Here is a 13,002-nt window from a genome sequence, read left to right on the forward strand (position 1 = left end):
ATCAAAGGTGCATTTGAATCTTATGTGATAAACATGTTAGCATGTGTGTTTGTATGATCGTGTGTTAGTATGTGTGTTTGTATGATCGTGTGTTAGTATGTGTTAGTATGATCATGTGTTTGTATGATCATGTGTTAGTATGTGTGTTTGTATGATCGTGTGTTGGTATGTGTATCAGTATAATCATGTGTTACTATGATAATGTGTAAGTATGTGCATTTGTATGATCATGTGTTAGTATGTGTGTTAGTATGTGTGTCTTTATGATCATGTGTTAGTATGTTTGTATGATCATGTGTTAGTATAAGTTAGTATGATCATGTGTCTGTATGATACTGTGATAGTATGATCACGTGTCAATATGATCATGTGTTAGTATGTGTTAGGGCAGCAAGGCCGTGCAGGGGTTAGTGCTGTTGCCTCACAGCAAGAAGGTCGCTGGTTCGTTTTCCTGTCAGGGCCAGGGGCCTTTCTGTGTGTTTGCATGTTTTCCCCATGTATTCATGGGTGCTGTCAGGGTACTCCGGCCTCCTCCCACCACCACAGACATGCACATTATGTCAATGGGTGACTCTAAATTGGCCGTAGGTGCAAATGTGAGCGTGCCTGGTTGTCTGTCTCTAAATGTCAGCCCTGTGATAGACTGGCGACCAGTCCAGGGTGTACCCCGCCTCTCACCCGATGACAGCTTGGATTGGGGTAAGTGATATAGAAAATGGATAGATGGATGGTGTCAGTACGATCATGTGTTAGTATGTGTGTTTGTATGATCATGTGTTAGTATGTGTGGGTATGATCATTCGTTACTATAATCATGTGATAGTAAGTGTTTCTATGATCATGTGTTAGTATATGTTGGTATGATCATGTGTTAGTATGTGTGTTTCTATGATCATGTGTAAGTATGTGCGTTTGTATGATCATGTGTTAGTATGTGTGTTAGTATGTGTCAGTATGATAATGTGTTAGTATGTGTGTTTGTGTGATCATTTGTTAGTATGTGTGTTAATATGATCATGTGTTGGTATTTGTGGGTATGATCATTCGTTAGTATAATCGTGTTAGTATGTGTTTCTATGATCATGTGTTAGTATGTGTGTTTGTGTGATCATTTGTTAGTATGTGTGTTAATATGATCATGTGTTAGTATGTGTGTTTGTATGATCATTTGTTAGTATGTGTGTTAATATGATCATGTGTTAGTATGTGTGGGTATGATCATGTGTTAGTATGTGTGGGTATGATCATGTGTTAGTATGTGTGTTTGTATGATCATGTGTTAGTATGTGTGTTAGTATGATCATGTGTTAGTATGTTTTTGTATTATCATGTGTAAGTATGTGTGTTAGTATGTGTGTTTGTATGATCATGTGTAAGTATGTGTTTGTATGATTATGTGTTAGTATGTGTGTTTGTAAGATCATGTGTTAGTATGTGTGGGTATGATCATTCGTTACTATAATCATGTGTTAGTATGTGTTTCTATGATCATGTGTTGGTATGTGTGTTTGTATGATCATGTGTAAGTATGTGTTTGTATGATCATGTGTTAGTATGTGTGTTTGTATGATCATGTGTTAGTATGTGTGGGTATGATCATTCGTTACTATAATCATGTGTTAGTATGTGTTTCTATGATCATGTGTTGTATGTGTGTTTGTATGATCATGTGTTAGTATGTGTGTTAGTATGATCATGTGTTAGTATGTTTTTGTATGATCATGTGTTAGTATGTGTGTTAGTATGTGTGTTTGTATGATCATGTGTATGTGTTTGTATGATCATGTGTTAGTATGTGTGTTTGTATGATCATGTGTAAGTATGTGTTTGTGTGATCATGTGTTAGTATGTGTGTTTGTGTGATCATGTGTAAGTATGTGTTTGTATGATCATTTGTTAGTATGTGTGTTAATATGATCATGTGTTAGTATGTGTGGGTATGATCATTCGTTACTATAATCATTTGTTAGTATGTGTTTCTATGATCATGTGTTAGTATATGTTGTATGATCATGTGTTAGTATGTGTGTTAGTATATGTGTTTGTATGATCATTTGTTAGTATGTGTGTTAGTATGTGTGTTTGTATGATCATGTGTATGTGTTTGTATGATCATGTGTTAGTATGTGTGTTAGTATATGTGTTTGTATGATCATTTGTTAGTATGTGTGTTAGTATGTGTGTTTGTATGATCATGTGTATGTGTTTGTGTGATCATGTGTTAGTATGTGTGTTTGTATGATCATTTGTTAGTATGTGTGTTAATATGATCATGTGTTAGTATGTGTCAGTATGATCATGTGTTAGTATGTGTGTTTGTATGAGCATTTGTTAGTATGTGTTAGTATGATCATTTGTTACTATGTGTGTTTGTATGATCATTTGTTAATATGTGTTGGTATGATCATTTGTTAGTATGTGTGTTTGTATGATCATGTGTTAGTATATGTATAGACACTGAATTTTGGGCTTTCAGTAACTGTAAGCCATAATCATCAACATTTTCAGAAATAAAGGCTTGAAATGTTTTACTCAAAGTGTTATGAGTCTATATTGAATATGATTTTAACTTTCTGAAATGAGAGACAAAAAACTTTAGAAACTTTCATGATATTCAATTTTTTTTAGATGTACCTGCACTAACACATGATCAGACAAACACACATGCTAACACATGATCATAGAAACATACGTACTAACACATTATACCAACACATGGTCATACAAACACACATGCTGACACAAGATCATACAAACACATACAAACACACGATGCTAACACATGATCATACCAACACACATGCTAACACATGATCATACAAACACATACTAACACATCATCATACAAACACACTAAAACATGATCACACAAACACATCATCATACAAACACATCATCATACAAACACACAGGCTAACACATGTGCTTACTAACACAAATGCTAACACATATGATACACATACTAACACATGATTATACTAACAGATGATCATATTAACACATGATAATACTAACACACATTCTTACACATGATTGAACCAACATACATGCTAACACATGATCATACCGACACACATGCTAACACATATGCATATTAACACACATGCTAACACATGATGATACACATACTAAAACATGATCATACTAACATACATGCTTACACATGATCATACAAACACATGCTAAGACATGATCATACAAGCACAGGCTAACACATGATCATACAAACACATACTAACACATGATCATACAAACACATACTAACACAAGATCAAACACAGATGCTTACACATGATCATACAAACACACATGCTAACACATGATCATACAAACACACATGCTAAGACATGATCATACAAGCACAGGCTAACACATGATCATACAAACACATGCTAACACATGATCAAACACACATGCTTACACATGATCATATAAACACACATGCTAACACATGATCATACAAACACTCATACTAACACATGCTAACACATGATGATACACATACTAACACATGATCATACTAACACGCGTTCTTACACATGATTATACCAATAGATATTTACACAAGATCATACAAACACACATGCTAACACATGATCATACAAACACACATACTAACACATAATCATACAGACTCATACTAACACACATGCTAACACATATGATACACATGATTATACTAACACATGATCATACTAACACACATTCTTACACATGATTATACCAACATACATGCTTACACATGATCATACAATCACACATATTTACACATGCTCATACCAACACACATGCTAACACATATGTATATTAAAACACATGCTAAAACACATGATGATAGACATACTAACACATGATCATACTAACACACATGCTTACACATGATCATACAAACACACATGCTAACACATGATCATACAAATACATACTAAAACAAGATCAAACACACATGCTAACACATGATCATACTAACACACATGCTAACACATATGATACACATATTAACACATGATTATACTAACACATGATCATACTAACACACATTCTTACTCATGATTATAACAACATACATGCTAACACATGATCATACACACACACGCTAACCCATGATCATACAAGCACAGGCTAACACATGATCATACAAACATACATTCTAACACATATGATACACATACTAACACATGCGCATACTAACACACATGCTAACACATATGATACACATGATTATACTAACACATGATCATACTAACACATGATCATACTAACACACATTCCTACACATGCTCATACCAACACACATGCTAACACATATGTGTATTAAAACACATGCTTAAACACATGGTGATAGACATACTAACACATGATCATACTAACACACCTGCTTACACATGATCATACAAATACATACGAACACAAGATCAAACACACATGCTAACACATGATCACACCAACACACATGCTAACACATATGTATATTAAAACACATGCTAAAACACATGATGATAGACATACTAACACATGATCATACTAACACACATGCTTACACATGATCATACAAACACACATGCTAACACATGATCATACAAATACATACTAACACAAGATCAAACACACATGCTAACACATGATCATACTAACACACATGCTAACACATATGATACACATATTAAAATCATGATTATACTAACACATGATCATACTAACACACATTCTTACACATGATTTTACCAACATACATGCTAACACATGATCATACAAACACACATTCTAACATGTGATCATACAAACACACATACTTACACATGATCATACCAACACACATGCTAACACATATGTATATTAAAACCCATGCTAACACATGATGATACACATACTAACACATGATCATACTAACACACATGCTAACACATGATCATACAAACACACATGCTAACACATGATCATACAAACACACAGGCTAACATGATCATACAAGCACAGGCTAACACATAATCAAACACATATTCTTACACGTGATCATATAAACACACATGCTAACACATGATCATACAAACACACACGCTAACACATGATCATACAAGCACAGGCTAACACATGATCAAACAAACATACTACCACATGATCATACATACACATACTAACACATGATCATACCAACACACATGCTAACACATGAGCATACTAACACACATGCTAACACATGATCATACAAACACACATTCTAACACATATGATACACATACTAACATGTGCGCATACTAACACACATGCTAACACATATGATACACATGATTATACTAACACATGATCATACTAACACATGATCATACTAACACACATTCCTACACATGATTATACCAAAACACATGCTAACACATATGTATATTAAAAAACATGCTAAAACACATGGTGATAGACATACTAACACATGATCATACTAACACACATGCTTACACATGATCATACAAATACATACTAACACAAGATCAAACACACATGCTAACACATGATCATACTAACACACATGCTAACACATATGATACACATATTAACACATGATTATACTAACACATGATAACACACATTCTTATACATGATTATACCAATATACATGCTAACACATGATCATACAAACACACATTCTAACATGTGATCATACAAACACACATACTTACACATGATCATACAAACACACATGCTAACACATATGTATATTAAAACACATGCTAACACATGATGATACACATACTAACACATGATCATACTAACACACATGGTTACACATGATCATACTAACACACATGCTAACACATGACCATACAAATACATATTAACACAAGATCAAACACACATGCTTATACATGATCATATAAACACACAAGCTAACACATGATCATACAAACACACATACTAACACAAGATCATATAAACACACATGCTAACACATGATCATACAAACACACATGCTAACACATGATCATACAAACACACATACTAACACAAGATCATATAAACACACATGCTAACACATGATCATACAAACACACATGCTAACACATGATCATACAAACACACATACTAACACAAGATCATATAAACACACATGCTAACACATGATCATACAAGCACAGGCTAACACATGATCATACAAACATACTACCACATGATCATACATACACATGCTAACACATGATCATACAAACACACATGCTAACACATGAGCATACTAACACACATGCTAACACATGATCATACAAACACACATTCTAACACATGATACACATACTAACACATGATCATATTAACACATGATCATACTAACACATGATCATACAAACACACATGCTAACATTTGATCATACAGACACACATGTTAACATGTGCATATTAACACACATGCTAACACATGATCATACAAACACACATACTAACACATGATCATACAAACACACATACTAACACAAGATCATATAAACACACATGCTAACACATGATCATACAAACACACATGCTAACACATGATCATACAAACACACATACTAACACAAGATCATATAAACACACATGCTAACACATGATCATACAAGCACAGGCTAACACAAAATCAAACACATATTCTTACACGTGATCATATAAACACACATGCTAACACATGATCATACAAACACACACGCTAACACATGATCATACAAGCACACATGCTAACACATGAGCATACTAACACACATGCTAACACATGATCATAGAAACATACTTACTAACACATTATACCAACACATGGTCATACAAACACACATGCTGACACAAGATCATACAAACACACATGCTAACACATGAGCATACTAACACACATGCTAACACATGATCATACAAACACACATTCTAACACATATGATACACATACTAACACGTGCGCATACTAACACACATGCTAACACATATGATACACATGATTATACTAACACATGATCATACTAACACATGATCATACTAACACACATTCCTACACATGATTATACCAACGTACATGCACATGTACACATGATCATACAAACACACATATTTACACATGCTCATACCAAAACACATGCTAACACATATGTATATTAAAAAACATGCTAAAACACATGGTGATAGACATACTAACACATGATCATACTAACACACATGCTTACACATGATCATACAAATACATACTAACACAAGATCAAACACACATGCTAACACATGATCATACTAACACACATGCTAACACATATGATACACATATTAACACATGATTATACTAACACATGATCATACTAACACACATTCTTATACATGATTATACCAATATACATGCTAACACATGATCATACAAACACACATTCTAACATGTGATCATACAAACACACATACTTACACATGATCATACAAACACACATGCTAACACATATGTATATTAAAACACATGCTAACACATGATGATACACATACTAACACATGATCATACTAACACACATGCTAACACATGATCATAAAAACACACATATTTACACATGCTCATACCAAAACACATGCTAACACATATGTATATTAAAAAACATGCTAAAACACATGGTGATAGACATACTAACACATGATCATACTAACACACATGCTTACACATGATCATACAAATACATACTAACACAAGATCAAACACACATGCTAACACATGATCATACTAACACACATGCTAACACATATGATACACATACTAACACATGATCATATTAACACATGATCATACTAACACATGATCATACAAACACATGCTAACATTTGATCATACAGACACACATGTTAACATGTGCATATTAACACATGCTAACACATGATCATATAAACACACATACTAACACATGATCATACAAACACACATACTAACACAAGATCATACAAACACACAGGCTAACACATGATCATACAAACACACATACTAACACAAGATCATATAAACACACATGCTAACACATGATCATACAAACACACAGGCTATTTACACATGATCATACAAACACACATACTAACACAAGATCATATAAACACACATGCTAACACATGATCATACAAGCACAGGCTAACACAAAATCAAACACATATTCTTACACGTGATCATATAAACACACATGCTAACACATGATCATACAAACACACACGCTAACACATGATCATACAAGCACACATGCTAACACATGATCATACTAACACACATTCTAACACATGATCATAGAAACATACTTACTAACACAGTATACCAACACATGGTCATACAAACACACATGCTGACACAAGATCATACAAACACACATGCTAACACATGAGCATACAAACACATACTAACACATCATCATACAAACACACTAAAACATGATCACACAAACACATCATCATACAAACACATCATCATACAAACACACAGGCTAACACATGTGCTTACTAACACACATTCTAACACATATGATACACATACTAACACATGATCATATAACACATGATCATACTAACACATGATCATACTAACACACATTCTTACACATGATCATACCAACACACATGCTAACATTTGATCATACAGACACACATGTTAACATGTGCATATTAACACACATGCTAACACATGATCATACAAACACACATACTAACACATGATCATACAAACACACATACTAACACAAGATCATATAAACACACATACTAACACATGATCATACAAACACACATGCTAACATTTGATCATACAGACACACATGTTAACATGTGCATATTAACACACATGCTAACACATGATCATACAAACACACATACTAACACATGATCATACAAACACACATACTAACACAAGATCATATAAACACACATACTAACACATGATCATACAAACACACATACTAACACAAGATCATACAAACACACAGGCTAACACATGATCATACAAACACACATACTAACACAAGATCATATAAACACACATGCTAACACATGATCATACAAGCACAGGCTAACACATAATCAAACACATATTCTTACACGTGATCATATAAACACACATGCTAACACATGATCATACAAGCACAGGCTTACATATGATCATACAAACATACTACCACATGATCATACATACACATGCTAACACATGATCATAAAAACACACGAGCTAACAAATGAGAATAAAAACACACATGCTAACACATGATAATAAAAACACACATTCTAACACATATGATACATACTAACACATGATCATATTAACACATGATCATACTAACACACATTCTTACACATGATCATACCAACACACATGCTAACACATGATTATACAAACACATGCTAACACATGATCATACAACACACATGCTAACACATGATCATACAACACACATGCTCACACAGGATCATACAAACATTCTACCACATGATCATACATACACATGCTAACACGTGATCACACAAACACATGTGCTAACACATGATCATACAAACACACATGTTAACATGTGAATATTAACACACATGCTAACACAAGATCATACAAACACACATGCTAACACATGATCATACAAACACACATGCTAACACAGGATCATACAAACACACATACTAACACATGATCATATGAACACATGCCAACACATGATCATACAAACACACATGCTAACACATGATCATACAAACACACATGCTAACACAAGATGATACAAACACACATGCTAACACAAGATCATACTAACACACATGCTTACACATGATCATATCAACACATTTGCTAACACAAGATCATACAAACACACATGATAACATGTGAATATTAACACACATGCTAACACAAGATCATACAAACACACATGCTAACACATGATCATATCAACACATGCTAACACATGATCATACAAACACACATGCTAACACATGATCATACAAACACACATGCTAACACAGGATCATACAAACACACATACTAACACATGATCATATGAACACATGCCAACACATGATCATACAAACACACATGCTAACACATGATCATACAAACACACATGCTAACACAAGATGATACAAACACACATGCTAACACAAGATCATACTAACACACATGCTTACACATGATCATATCAACACATGCTAACACAAGATCATACAAACACACATGCTAACACATGATCATATCAACACATGCTAACACATGATCATACACACATGCTAACACATGATCATAAAAACACACATATTTACACATGCTCATACCAAAACACATGCTAACACATATGTATATTAAAAAACATGCTAAAACACATGGTGATAGACATACTAACACATGATCATACTAACACACATGCTTACACATGATCATACAAATACATACTAACACAAGATCAAACACACATGCTAACACATGATCATACTAACACACATGCTAACACATATGATACACATATTAACACATGATTATACTAACACATGATCATACTAACACACATTCTTATACATGATTATACCAATATACATGCTAACACATGATCATACAAACACACATTCTAACATGTGATCATACAAACACACATACTTACACATGATCATACAAACACACATGCTAACACATATGTATATTAAAACACATGCTAACACATGATGATACACATACTAACACATGATCATACTAACACACATGCTAACACATGATCATAAAAACACACATATTTACACATGCTCATACCAAAACACATGCTAACACATATGTATATTAAAAAACATGCTAAAACACATGGTGATAGACATACTAACACATGATCATACTAACACACATGCTTACACATGATCATACAAATACATACTAACACAAGATCAAACACACATGCTAACACATGATCATACTAACACACATGCTAACACATATGATACACATACTAACACATGATCATATTAACACATGATCATACTAACACATGATCATACAAACACACATGCTAACATTTGATCATACAGACACACATGTTAACATGTGCATATTAACACACATGCTAACACATGATCATACAAACACACATACTAACACATGATCATACAAACACACATACTAACACAAGATCATATAAACACACATACTAACACATGATCATACAAACACACATACTAACACAAGATCATATAAACACACATGCTAACACATGATCATACAAACACACAGGCTAACACATGATCATACAAACACACATACTAACACAAGATCATATAAACACACATGCTAACACATGATCATACAAGCACAGGCTAACACAAAATCAAACACATATTCTTACACGTGATCATATAAACACACATGCTAACACATGATCATACAAACACACACGCTAACACATGATCATACAAGCACACATGCTAACACATGAGCATACTAACACACATGCTAACACATGATCATAGAAACATACGTACTAACACATTATACCAACACATGGTCATACAAACACACATGCTGACACAAGATCATACAAACACACATGCTAACACATGATCATACAAACACATACTAACACATCATCATACAAACACACTAAAACATGATCACACAAACACATCATCATACAAACACATCATCATACAAACACACAGGCTAACACATGTGCTTACTAACACACATTCTAACACATATGATACACATACTAACACATGATCATATTAACACATGATCATACTAACACACGATCATACTAACACACATTCTTACACATGATCATACCAACACACATGCTAACATTTGATCATACAGACACACATGTTAACATGTGCATATTAACACACATGCTAACACATGATCATACAAACACACATACTAACACATGATCATACAAACACACATACTAACACAAGATCATATAAACACACATACTAACACATGATCATACAAACACACATGCTAACATTTGATCATACAGACACACATGTTAACATGTGCATATTAACACACATGCTAACACATGATCATACAAACACACATACTAACACATGATCATACAAACACACATACTAACACAAGATCATATAAACACACATACTAACACATGATCATACAAACACACATACTAACACAAGATCATACAAACACACAGGCTAACACATGATCATACAAACACACATACTAACACAAGATCATATAAACACACATGCTAACACATGATCATACAAGCACAGGCTAACACATAATCAAACACATATTCTTACACGTGATCATATAAACACACATGCTAACACATGATCATACAAGCACAGGCTTACATATGATCATACAAACATACTACCACATGATCATACATACACATGCTAACACATGATCATACAAACACACATGCTAACACATGAGCATACTAACACACATGCTAACACATGATCATACAAACACACATTCTAACACATATGATACACATACTAACACATGATCATATTAACACATGATCATACTAACACACATTCTTACACATGATCATACCAACACACATGCTAACACATGATTATACAAACACACATGCTAACACATGATCATACAACACACATGCTAACACATGATCATACAACACACATGCTAACACATGATCATACAAACATACTACCACATGATCATACATACACATGCTAACACGTGATCACACAAACACATGTGCTAACACATGATCATACAAACACACATGTTAACATGTGCATATTAACACACATGCTAACACATGATCATACAAACACACATACTAACACATGATCATACAAACACACATGCTAACACAGGATCATACAAACACACATACTAACACATGATCATATGAACACATGCCAACACATGATCATACAAACACACATGCTAACACATGATCATACAAACACACATGCTAACACAAGATGATACAAACACACATGCTAACACAAGATCATACTAACACACATGCTTACACATGATCATATCAACACATGCTAACACAAGATCATACAAACACACAT

Source organism: Cheilinus undulatus, linkage group 23 (assembly GCF_018320785.1).
Source record: "Cheilinus undulatus linkage group 23, ASM1832078v1, whole genome shotgun sequence".
Lineage (NCBI taxonomy): Eukaryota > Metazoa > Chordata > Actinopteri > Labriformes > Labridae > Cheilinus > Cheilinus undulatus.